Source organism: Magnolia sinica, chromosome 4 (assembly GCF_029962835.1).
Source record: "Magnolia sinica isolate HGM2019 chromosome 4, MsV1, whole genome shotgun sequence".
In the NCBI taxonomy this organism is placed as follows: Eukaryota; Viridiplantae; Streptophyta; class Magnoliopsida; order Magnoliales; family Magnoliaceae; genus Magnolia; species Magnolia sinica.
The window spans coordinates 17,984,800-17,998,784 of NC_080576.1; positions in this window are offsets into that span (position 1 = coordinate 17,984,800).

Below are 13,985 nucleotides of genomic sequence, written 5' to 3' on the forward strand. Positions count from 1 at the left end.
TGTGGCGTGTGCTGCAGGCAATCTACTTCTATGTGGACCTGGCGCAGACGCAGACCTGACATTAGAGTTAATACCAAATCCGGATATGTTTGAGTCATGTTAGGGAGGATACAGCTGTGGGGAGTGCAGTGGAATGTTATAATCCCACTTAACTTTACCTGTTCCATCAGGGGCTTTTGACCTATCGGTTTGGTTCTTGACAGGGCCCCCACGCGATTAGGTAGTCCTGGACACAATTTGTCATTGTTTGTGAGCCATTCATTAGGTAGGGTACACTACAGACATGCCACGGACTATAACTAATGTTGGTAGGCCGACCAGAAATGCATACGGACATTGCGGTGGGCCCCATGGGAAAAAATGGATGGCTAGAAAGAAAGAAAAAAGTCTGGCAATCCAAATTCACTGTATATTTTTGGTATGGGGCATGGTCACGGTGGCACTAGTTAATGGATGGCTCAGATCTCTGATACGTGCGCCATCCGACATGGGAACCAAGATCGCACGGCGTCTATCAAGTGGGCGCAGCATTCTATAGAAACCTTTGATACGGCGATTCCCAACCAAAGTTACCAAATTACCCTTTCATTAGAAATGGACTGATTTGGAAGACGAGAACTATGATTACGTGTTGAAATTGACAAACCGCATCTGAGTACGGTGGAAACATGCCATTCTTAATTAATTAAATGTATAATTATAAACACCTCCCTTCAAATTTCTGACACTTATAAACACCTCCCCTCACACGAGTCGTGTTAGTACAGTCATCTTGCTCACTCGCCTCGGCTCAAAATTGTATTTGGAGCAAGCGAGCTGGTTTTTGGAGCTTGAAAAAAACTTTTGAGTCGAGTTTGAACCTGCCCGAGCTTTGACTCGACTTGATCAAACCTCAGCTCGAATTGACTCGGCTTGGTGACTCGGTTATTTTGATATTGATGCTGCTCACCGAGTGTCTAACGAAATGACTTAACAAAGTGTTGTTTTGGGTGTTTACATTCTCCGCGGGATTGTGGGTGGCAAGGAAAGAATAGAAATGAAATAAATCATAACAAAAATAAAAAAAATAACTTTACATTATAAGACTGCCGCTCATATTTTGATATTGATATTGCCTGCCGAGTATTTGATGAAATATTGTAAAGTATTGTTAATGTTTTGCATTTTATGAAAAATTGATGATGCACTTTGCTTGAACGGGCCTGAGCGGAGCTGGCTAGTTAAGCTTGAGGACTGAGCCGAGCCGAGTTTGAGCTCAAGTTAGCTATTGGCTGAGCTGAGCCGAGCTCTGCCAAGCTCGACTCGGTTTGACTAGTGTAGAATTACCCTCCCCTCTGGTTTGGATTTTTTTTTTTTTTTTTAAAAATTGTTTAAAACCCTTATTTTTAAAGTTTGTTTTGAATATGTGTGTGGTCCACCATTATGTATAGTCTGACGGTGTCCTTCAACTATAAATATTAGACGCTAAAAAAATCAAGTTAATCCAATCACCAGTTGGGCCACTGCTCCCCAAAACACCCCAAATTTACATGGCGGATCACCTTGTGGTTGGATTAGCCTGTTTTCAGGGTCTGTTAGTGTCCTGTTGTCGTGACCATTTTAAATGGGTTAGATGGTATACATGCACTTAAATGATATACATGCACTATCGTAGGTCCACAAGTCTACAACTAATATTAACTTGAGAGTTTGGTAAAACAGTTAAAATTTTCAAAGATAACTTTACTAATAAAGGTTTCCCAATCAGTTTCAGTATACCATATCAGTCACCACTTGTATATCACCCCATAGTAGATGTCTTTAGGGTCAATACAAATGTATTGTTCATGCCCAATACAAGGTGATACATGATGGTTTCAGACATTAGGTTCAACCATGGCACTATAAACCAATGTGGAGGTTCTTGCAATAATCCAACTCAAGGTGAGGTATTTACAATTACCCCTTTGATTAACCTAAATAACGGCTTCTAGAAACTTTCCATGAAAGGAATACTAAATCATTGGCAAGAGAAAGAAACAAGCACTACCGTGAGTACAAACTTTGAGAGAGAGAGAGAGAGAGAGAGAGAGAGAGAGAGAGAGGTGGTGCATGTTTATTTTTGCCGTCCATTTTATAGTGAAGATCAGTGGTCCCATCCATTGATGGATGATCATCACCGTCCATTTCATGAAACCCAGCAATCTATGCCCATTGATCATAATCATCGGTGGACCATGTTCCATTGTTATTGAATTAGACAATTTCCATTAAGAAAGATAATAATACATACAAGAGATGGGCAGTCTTAACAAATTTACACGTATCTATTTCTAACATGTACAACAGTCCATACATATCTTATACTCTTAACATATATATTCTAACGCTTGCTACACATTAGCAGTGACTTCAACAACTAAAAGACTACATTTCATAGAAACTGAAAAGACACAAGAAAAAAAAAAAAGATAAAAAAAAGCGCTGTTTACATGCATATGAACGTGCCAAACACAAGGCGATAAAACCCACAATATCACAGACGCCGTAGCCGTAGCTAGCCTTCATATTCCTCCCAATCCCATAGTATAAAATGAACGATGGATGGTTCGAGCCATGATCTTCAACTTCCGAAACAAACGTTTAAAAATCCGGCGCTTGATGGCGCCTCTGGCGGGGATTGCACGTCTGTTGTTAGGATCCCCTGCAGCCTCGATCGCAAGTGGGCCATGGACCGAGCCATCTATATTCTCCATGGTTGCACCTGCAAGACCAAAACAAGAGTCTCGATGATTGGATTTGATTGAGTAAAAGCATATATAGAGAATGTGAAAACGTAAGATAGGATTGAATGGCCCATATTGAAAGTAGGTACAAAAAGACGGTGCTTTCAGGAGACTAAAGTAGACAAAAAAAGAACAAAAGTCTTTGAAAGTGGGTACAAAAAGGCGGTGCTTTCAGGAGACTAAAGTAGACAAAAAAAGAACAAAAGTCTTTGATTTTGATGCTATTTATCTAATCCTTATCAAAGAATTATTTTTTCGCTAGGCTCTGATTATTAGTGGAGAGAAGTAAACTTATCTATGAAAAGAAGAATCCACGTGGACACAACGTTCCAAGGTGGATCACATGCGCGAGATCTCAGCTTTCTATCTGAGCTGGAATTTGGAAATTCTGCTTGCATCTTCTGACTCGAGATTCAGGGAAATTCTCTGACTCGAGATTCAGGGAAATTCATTCCTGAGGTGGACCGCAATTACACATAGGGAACTGATGGTTGGAAAACTTTCTTTTCCACCCGTCCTATCGTTTTCTATGGTCTGGCCCACTTAAGGTATGAAGCGCGCTTCTTCCCGACGGTGGGGATAACGTTGTTCTTGTGTCCGAATGTTATATTTATCTACCAATCAGGTCTATTTATTTGCTGGGCACTGGTGTGGATGGCACGTGTATAAAAAATTTACAGCTATTAAACGATCTCTATCTATCTGATCGATGGGTATTAAAGCAACGGTAGATACCGAAAGTAGTTAATAATTAGAAGGAAATAGATGTTTCGGATCGTATTTTATGATGGATGGACCCCAGTTCATCATGCCATGTCTGCGGTTCTCTACTGGTTAGTAATGATCGGCGCCATCCATGATGTTGTGATCTTGATCGTTGATTTTTGAGTTAAAGATGGACGGTAGAAAAGAATATGATAAGTGCTGGCACGGAACTGGAAAAGCTCCGCCAATTGAATGGAAGGATCTTCCATCAATCAAGTCATTTCTGAACACTGCTATCCCAGGTGGGTGTACCAAAACGAACAGTCTAGATATGAATCCATGCATCCAATTCAGGTGCGTCGCACCAGGTCAGGTAATTAGACGGCTCAGATTAAATCTCTCTCCATTACAAGATGGTTGAGTCGGTAATGTGAACAGTGTGATAGTGCCCCAGTTTGTACACGTAGTGCATAAAGTTAGTTCCAACCCGCAAAGGGTCCCAGATCAGACGGTTCTAAACGTAGGATCAGTAGCCTACGTATGAACGGTTAGGGAGGAAACGGAACAACAGTCCAAAATAACATTCATTGATGAGATGGGTGGAATCATCTAATGTAAAGGATTACTGGAGCATAATCCATCCATTGTTAGGTCCATTATATCGATGGTTTGGATCACAGAAACGCGTGCCCAGCTCGTAGAAAATAGATGCATCAGTGGTACCCTATGCACGTTCTGATGCATCAGGACCGTATGGTTCCACCGTGGGATGCAAGAATTTGAGGTCCGTTTGGTAGAAGATGCATGCACAGCTGCAAATCTTATTCTCGGCTATTTCTCGCTCACTGAGTTAGTTAGGAGACGCTACGATTTTGACGTTTTTCTTGGTATAAATAGAGCTGTACACGATTTGAGTTAGCTTGGTCGGCTCGACTCGACTGGGAAAAGCCCTACTTGTCTCGACATGAAATTGGATTCGAACCGAATTTGGGCTGAATTTTGGAGCTTGAGGAACTCTGAGTTGAGTTTGAGCTTGCTTGTGCTTAACTTGACTCGGATTGAACCTCAACTCGAATTGAATAGGCTCGGTGACTCAGTTATTTTAATATTGAGGCTGCTCACCAAGTGTTTGATGAAATCACTCAATGAAATATTATTTTGGGTGCATACATTCTCTATGGTATCAGTTGGGGTCAAAAAAGGAATTAGTACGAAACAAATCACTAGAAAAAACTTTACATTATAAAGCTGTCCTCAAATCTTAATTTTGATACTGATTGTCAAGCGTTTGATAAAATATCTGTAATTGTTGTTGCTGTTTTGCATTATGTGAGAAATTGAAAATGTGCTTTATGTATTTGACAAAATGTCGCATAAGCTCAAATTTGACTCAAACTTGCCCGAGCTGTTAACTAAATCGAGTTGATTTGGCTTGTCAGGCCCTAGGATCAAGCCGAGCCAAGTTCAAGCTAAGGTTAACTACTGGCCGAGCCAAACTGTGCTGTACCAAGCTCGACTCGGTTCAACTCATGTACAACTTTAGGTATAAAAAATCTCGTTGAAAATAAAAAAATTTAAAAGAATTTAATATATATCACTAAGGGTTGTTTGAATGTTTATAAATGAGACATATTGTAAATTACACTAAAAAGATGGGATTTCATTTATAAGCATTTCATATAGAGTTAATTATTATATTTTTAAAGATTGGCTTTTCATTCATGAGACTTAAACAATTTAAAAGCTATTCCAACAATGATGATCATTAATTTACTTATAAATCATTTTCGTAATGTGACTAAGAAAAACGAATTATAAATTGTTTACACTTATAAATTATTTACCACTTGAATCATGTATGGACATTCAAATGACTCATAAGGATGTGTTTGGTTGCACCAAATATCACAAAATTTCCTGATTTTTTTCTGATAAAGTTCATGGTATCTGGGGCAACCAAATGCCTCCTAAACCATTTTAAAATTTAATAATACAAATTGAAGTATTTTAACTTCTAAATAAAATTTCTCTTAAAGTTGTGATAATTTCACCGTAAAATCACAAAAAGAAAAAAAAAAGAACTGCCGAGATTTTGAACATGTTGTGATGATATCGTTTAATCAAGATTCCGCAAAAATAGTAATATTCTCAGAATCTGGGCCATAGTTGTCAACGCGGTTTCTTGGGTCGCAAGTGGTGGAGAACAAGTTAAAGAAATGAGATTGACATAATTAAAGATTGATACTTTAGTTTTTTCTTTTAATGACACGTGGTATCTTAGAATTTCAACATATAAGCCAAGATGAAGTAATTACAAACAGTAATACGTGTTATTCTGTCAGCTCTTGGAAGTATACAACAGAAGCCCAATGTAGTAGTTGGGATCTACCTGCCTTTTGTCCACCTCAATATTGACCAATGACTTTGCTTAAATCTCCTCCTCCCCATACATTTGTCTTCATCTCTCCTTTTTATTTTTTATCTGGCTTTGACATAAACCCCTTTCCCTTTTCGCCTATCCTCAAACACTGCTACTTTCATGTATTTCTAAATATGCTAGCATGGGCCGCATGGCGGAGAACTCAAAAAATCATTTGTTAGTAAAAGGAAATGACTATTTTGCCTTTAGTCTCTACTAAGATAATGACAAAAAAAGAAGAAGAAGAGCTTTTAAAGGTGAAATTCCTCTAATGATACACAAACCCACACAATAATTGATTTTGACCATTGGTTATGTGATTGGACGTAGTAAGCACATTCCCAGATCAATAAGTGGCATGTGGGACCATGTTAATTGATCTGGATCATTGGTTGATGGTCTAGACCGATCTAGAGACTCTAGACCATCTTCTTGATAATACACTAATAGTACCTAAGGCTCAGTGATGAGAAGGGTTTGTGTAATGGACGAGTAAGTCAGGGTTTATTTAAAAATATTTAAAAGATAAGGGATATTTGGGTATAGGTGAAAAGGCAAGGGGTTTATGTCTCAAAAAGCACTTTTATTTATTTATTTATTTTATTTTTATCATTTGCTAGTATGGTGTAAACTGATCATAGGTCCAATATTGTTAGTTAGTACATTGAGATGGGTCCCACACTGCTGTGTCAGTGGAGGATAAAGATCATTTATTTGGTGGGCCTTGTGGATGGCACATGATCGAAACATGGCACTGGTCCAACAGTCTAGGGAACATTTGGTGGGTCCCACCAGTGATGGGACACTGTCAACGTATCAGACGGAGCGGGCAGTAGTCAGCAATTAAGGATTAATTAACAAACAAACATACGCTCTCTCCGTTGCTTCCACCACTTTATTAATAACCGTGTCTTCCAGACATTATAAGTTTTCAATTCTTAAGAGATGACAAGGTTTATATATATATATTAAATTGAAGGATCGAAACGCGTGGTAGTTGGACAGTGCATTTTCCCTGTTCTGCCTTTATAGATCGGTAAGTCATCCACGTATCATTGATAGAGCTAAGCAGTCTCAAAACCAGATTCGTTGAAGAATATTCCTAACCTCTTATTTACAGATACTTGATTGCAGAAGTAGCACCGTTGGATATTTTAGCTTTTAAATAATTCAATAAATGTCCACGATTCCAATAGTGTAGTTTTGTTTGACTTAATTATTTGCCATCTATGTAATTTCTAAGTGCTTGCGCATCATCCATCGTATTCTTCCAGAGTATCCAAAATTTCCTGGAAAGGGAACGCCACTTTCCTTTGCTCTCCGCCTGTCTACATCAATGTCCATGGCACATCCCAAAGCGGATTGCCTACAGCACCCACAGGATATCCCGGTCCACAGGCTGTGGGGCCCACTGTGATGTATGTGTTTTATCCCTGCCGTCCCATAAATGATGGGGATTGAAAACTCAAGTAAACCACACCAACACCCGGATCCATAGCTCAAGTGGTAGACTGGGTGAAAGATACCTCGTTTCAACATTGAGGTCGTGGCATTGATTCACTAGTGGGGGTGGCAAACAGTGAAGTGTGGACTAACAGTGGGTGTACTAACAAGCTAACCAAAAAAAAAAAGATAAAGAAAAAAAAAGTGGACCACACCACATGGGATAGCGGGGATCGACCACTCACTGTTGAAAACTTTTCGGGGCACAAAAGTTTTAGTCAAGCTTATGTTTAAATTTTCTCTTCACTCAGGTCTAAGCAACCCTTATGAACAGATTAGATTGCAAATAAAACATCACAGTGGGTCCTATGAAGTTTTTAACAGTGGGTGTTCAATTCCTACTGTCTTCTCTGGTGCAGTTCACTTGGGTTTTGGATTTGCATCATTTTTAAGATCATGACCTGATAAAATGGATAGATGGTGTTAATAAAACACATACATCGCAGTGGGCCTCACAGAACTTGGGCACGCCCATGAGAAAAATGGATGGTCAGAAAAAAAAAAGTCCGGCAATCGAAATTCACTGCATATTTTTGGCACGGGGCATGTTCACGGTGGGCACTACCTAATGGATGACTCAGATATCTGATACGTGCGCCATCCGACATGGGAACCAGGCTCGCATGGGAGCTATCATGTGGGCTCAGCATTCTTTGGAAACCTTTTATACGACTATTACCAACAAAAGTTACCAAGTTACCCTTCCAAGACAAATTGACGAAGTTGGAAGACGAGAACCATGATTACGTGGGTGTCTAACATTGAGTGTGGGTACTGACATGGGTGTCTACTAAGAAGCTAACCACAAAAAGAAAAAAGAAAAAAAAGAAGAACCATGATTACGTGTTGAAATTGACAAACCACATGTGAGTGCGGTGGAAACATGTCATTCTTTAATTAAAAATTTACCCCTATTTTAAGAGTTTGTTTTGTCCATTTGCGGCCCACCATTATGTATAAATGGCAATCACCCCCCTCTGATAGTGTCTCTCCACTATGAATATTGGATGCAAAAAATAAAAAAGAAAATCAGGTGAATACAATCATTAATTGGGCCACAGCCACCCAAAACATCCAAATTTACATGGCAGGTTACCTTATGGTTTGATCAGCCTAAATTTTGAGGTCTTTTATTTCCATGTTGGAGTGAGCATGTTGAATGGGTTAGATGACATACATGCATTATGGAAAGTCCACATGTCTACAACTAATTACTCAAGAGAGTGATAAAATCTCATTTTTTTCAAAGATAAATGTACCAATTAAGGTTTCCAATCAGTTTTGGTGTGCGTACTAGAGTCGGTTGCCACTTGAATGATAACTAAAGATGGTACAAGAAAATCGGCAATGGATCAATAAACTAAAAGGGAGATATTTGCAATAATCCAATTCAAGACTGGTATTTACAATTTCCCCTTTAATTAACCTAAATAACGACTTCTAGAAACTTCCCATGAAAGGAATGCTAAATCATTGGCAAGAGAAAGAAACAAGTACTACCGTTTACATTGAAACAAAAGTAGGACCCACACGGCTGCTTGCCTATGTGTACACGCGTTGTACGGCCGACGTGGCATACAAACTTCAGAGAGAGAGAGAGAGAGAGAGAGAGGTGGCATGTATTTATCTTGGTCGTCCATTTTATAGTGAAGATCTATGGTCCCATCCATCGATGGATGATCATCACCATCCATTTCACGAAACCCAACAATCCATGCCCATAGATTATAAACATAGGTGGACATGTTCCATCGTTACTGAAATAAAACATTTCTATTAAAAAAGATAATAATACAAACAAGAGATGGGCAATCCTAACAATTATACATATATACATCTTTAACATGTACAACGGTACATACATATCTTATACTCTTAACATATTCTAACACTTGCTACACATTATCAGTGACTTCAACCTGATGGAACTAAACAAAGTACATTCCATAGAAGCTAAAAATACACAAGAAAAAAGAAAAATGAAAAAAGAAATAAGAGGTACGTACTGTTTACATGTACATGCACGTAAAAAAACAATCAAAGCGACAAAGCAAACACATCATAGACGCCGTAACTCTAGCTACCCTTTAAATTCCTATCAATCCCCAACTATAAAATGAACGATGGATCGAGCCATGAACTTCAAGTTCCGAAACAAACATGCAAAAATCCTGCGCTTGATGGCGCCTCTGGCGGGGATTTCAGGTCTGTTGTTAGGATCCCCTGCAGCCTCAATCGCAAGTGGGCCATGGACCGAGCCATCGATATTCTCCATGGTTGCACCTGCAAGAACAAAACAAGAGTCTCGACGATTGGATTTGATTGAGCACAAGCATATATAAAGAATGTGAAGACGTAAGATAGGATTGAATGGGTCATATCGAACGTACGTTTTTGTACGGTGCTTTCAAGAGACTAAAGTAGACAAAAAAGAATAAAAGCCTTTGCTTTTACTACTATTCGTCTAATCATCATCTGAGAACATTCTTTCGCTAGAAACGGATTGTGCCCATCCTGCCCTGACTATATAGAAATCGGTGCAGGCAGGGGCTCCGTGGGCCCACCGTGATGTATGAGTTTTATCCCTGCCATTAATTCATTTTTTGATCATTTTAAGATATGAGCCCAAAAATTATGTAGATCGAAGGCTTAGGTTGACTACACCATAATAAACAGCCCTAATAATGATAGCCACTATTGAAATCTTCCTAAGGCACACCCTGATATTTATTTGGCATCCAACTTATTAATAAGGTTACATGGATATGGATGAAGAGAAAACACACAAATTTAAGCTTAATCCAAAACTTCTGTGGCCCTAGAAGTTTTTAATGGTGTGCGTTCAATCCCTACTATTTGGTCCACTCGAGCCTTGGATAGAATCGTTCAGAATGGATGAACGGCGCAGATAAAAGCCATAGATGAAGGTGGCGGAGGTCCTGCCTGGATCTGTCCAGGCGAGGGCAGGACGCAAGGCGCCGCCTCTTTCGCTAGGCTCCGATTACTAGAGGACAGAAGTTTTATTTATGAAAGGATGCATCCAGGTGGACGCAAGGTGGAGCACATGCGCGAGATCTAAGCTTTCCATCTGAGCTGGAACTTGGAAGTACTGCTTGCACTTTCTGATTCGAGATTCAAGGAAATTCATTCCTGTGGTGGACCGCAACGTACAAAAAGGAAACTGATGGTTGCAACAATTTCTTTATCAGCCGTCCTATCGTTTTCTATGGAGAGGCCCACTTAAGGTGTGAACCGCGGCAGCGGATTGGGTACTACCCCAATAGGACCTAGCTTAGATACAGACGGTCGTAGCCGGGCTATGTGAGTGCTGCCTTGATGTATGTATTTTATGCACGCCGTAGATTCATTTTGAAAGATCATTTTTAAGGTATGAAAAATAAAAGAGGCGGATATAAAGAAAGAGTAAGGATGGAACGCCTGTCGTTGAAAACTTGTGGCAGCTGCACAAGTTTTGGATGGAACTTATATTTTCCCTTCCTACAGATTTGTCTGACCTTATGGACGGGTTGGATGGCAAATAAACATCACAGGTGGGCCTTAAGAAGGCCTCAATTGTGGTCATTATTGTCAGCACTGCTTCTTGTGATGTGGTCCACTCAGGCCTTCAAGCTCGTATTTCCAGCATCTTGATTCAGATTCTAAATATGCTGTGCATCTCTAAAAGATAACACCTCCTCTTTTTCCTTAGGTTAGTCTTCATCTCTTATTTTATTTTTTATTTGGCTTTCTACATTCAACCTTCCTGCCTTTTGACCTATTCCTAATGCACCATTACCTTTTTAAGTATTTCAAAATAAGCTCCACAAATGCAGAGAGCTCAAAAACCAACCGTTAGTAAAAGAAAATGACCATTTTAACTTTTGTCTCTATTAAGAGAATTAAAAAATAAAAACCTATCTGATAGGGGTGTACACGAACGAGCTAGCTCACACCCACACACACCACAAACCACAATGTGAAATAACTGATTTCGACGGTTGGTTATGTGATTGGACATAGCAAGCACATTCCCATATCAATATATAACTGGCATGTGGGACCATCTCTGTGAAGATACACTAATAGTAGGTATAGGCCAGTGATGGTAAGGTAAGAGTTTATTTAGGAATATTTAAAAGATAGGGTATAGGTGAAAGGGCAGGAGTTTATGTCTCAAAAGGCCTTTTTATTTTATTTTATTTTTGTCATTTGGGGGTATAGTGTCAATCGATCATAGGTCTATTGTTAGTTAGTCGATTGAGATGGGGCCCACACTGCTGTATCGGTGGAGGACAAAGATCATCTATTTGGACCCAGCTTCGGGCTGGTCTTGGACATACTAACTAGGCCTATAGGCTGGGTTTGGGCCTCGAATGCATGGCCAATCGAATTTCAAGTCGAGCTTCCGATTCAAGTTATTTTATACCGACCAAACCTAGCAGCCTGGCTAGACTCAACTCTACCTGATTATATGTTATATCCGACGAATATGCCATTGTTATCCTCGGTTAAGCAACACATCCATTTTGAATGTTGACCATGGTTTCATCCTTATAAAATGTATATTTCTTTGTGCATGTGAGGCCCACTGATTAACGGATGGATTAGAAAAAGTCAAGTGTGAAGCAGGTATTTTATCGATTTTCAAGCCACGTTGGCTTGAGCTGGTCACGCCACGGGACAACCCATTTCAAGCTCCAGCTTGGTCTGATATGCTGGGCCCATGCTGGGTTGGGCCTTGGGTTGAAAGCAATAGTATTCGCCTGGGCTTGTCCATACCCAGCCAATTGCCTCCCCAAGCAGTAATCCACACACACAGATACACACACATACAATGCATATATGTAGAGGCAGGGCTCAAAATCCGAACGGTCCTTGTGATGCAGCACCCCATAAAATCCCTAGGACCAATTTTCACCCTGATCCAAAACTCTGGTGGGCCATAGCAAAGAAGGGTGCAAATTAAGGGAGTAAAATATTTTCTTTTGCCATGGCCCATCAATGTTTTGGATCAGGGTAAAAGTTAGGCCTTATGGGTTTCATGAGATGCTACGTCATTTGGACCATTGAGATTTTGGGCTTACATAACGTATGATGAGTTCTCACGAGAACTCATGACAACCGTGTGTAGTTGGGTGGGTGTGTGTGTGTGTGTAGTTGAACATCAACACTGTGCATTTGATAGGTCCCCTTTATTTTATGGGATATCCCAAAAATCACCCGTATATGGAACTCAGGTGGGCCATACCATCTAAAAGCATGTGAAGACACACATAAAACTTATAAAAGTATTTGGTGGGGCCCATCTGAGTTTTGGATGTAGCTTAAACTTGGTATGACCCCTTGTCCAAGTGGGACACACAATGAATGGTCTAGATTTGTAAACCACATCTCGGTGGGCTCAATAAATGATTATGAATGTTTTAATGGGAGGGTAACCCTTCTCAACTGTTGTATGTGGTGTGGCCCACGCAAGTCATAAATTGACTTGATTTTTTAAACCTCTAGCCCACCACGGAATGGTGCATCTAACTAATGGGGTAGATGTTCAACACACATCACGATTGGGGCCCACACAGCTTGACGTCATGGTACCATTTCCACACACACATATATGAATGTGCTATGGTATGGTCAATCACCACTCTTTCTTATGGTATGGTCCAGTTGAGATTTGGATCTGCTTTATCTTTTAGTTTATGCCCTAAAATGATTTGGTAAAACGGATGGACGGTGTGGATATAGGATACATACATCAAGGTAGGCCCCACGGTAAGGGTCGCACCATCTTGGCTGAGGCCGGGGCGCACCTAATCTGCGCTGGCTCTGGGTGGCCCTATCTCTATTGCCAATCAAATCCGGCCTTGTCTGGTCACCGTGATTATCCCTACTGATTCCATCACCTGTATTGGCAGTTTTTACCTGTCATGTTTTTTATTTTTTATTTTATTTTTTCCTATTAATGATATGTGGACCACCTAAAGGCAACGGTGCTACAACTTGTAAAGAGAAACGACAAAACGGAATTTATTGCTTCATGTTATATTCTTTTAATGTATTATTTGTTTGGTGGGCTTAGAGACCCTTAGAGAAAAGACGGACGCATGACCAATAGTCATATGACCATAGTCCCGTGTGGTTGTCTGTGGAAAGCGTATACACGCAGGCATAAACGTTCCAGACTTCAACCGGCGCTCTTGTGAAGAAGTTACGCGTCCTTTAATTCAACGCTCAATCACCTTTTATATATATAATAAAAAGAAAACATGAAGTGTCACTCTCGTCACCCTTATCATAATGCTATAACTTCGGTAAGAAATTTAAATCCAGACGCAAGCGCACTACACGTGCCAGCATTTGCACATGTGTCCAATCCTAAAAATAAGACCACATACACTTACAAAAAAAAAAAAGAAAAAGAAATTCTAGGAACGCATGTATGGTAATGGGGTTGGCCCGGCTTTGCACAGGGCCTGGACCTAGTAGCTTGGTCGGTGGACCATGGAGATATCAGGTCCCCTGAGAGTCACCCATCATTATTTTGCCTTGGCCTAAAAATCAAGATGGTTTGTTTATATAGTGGACCACAACTG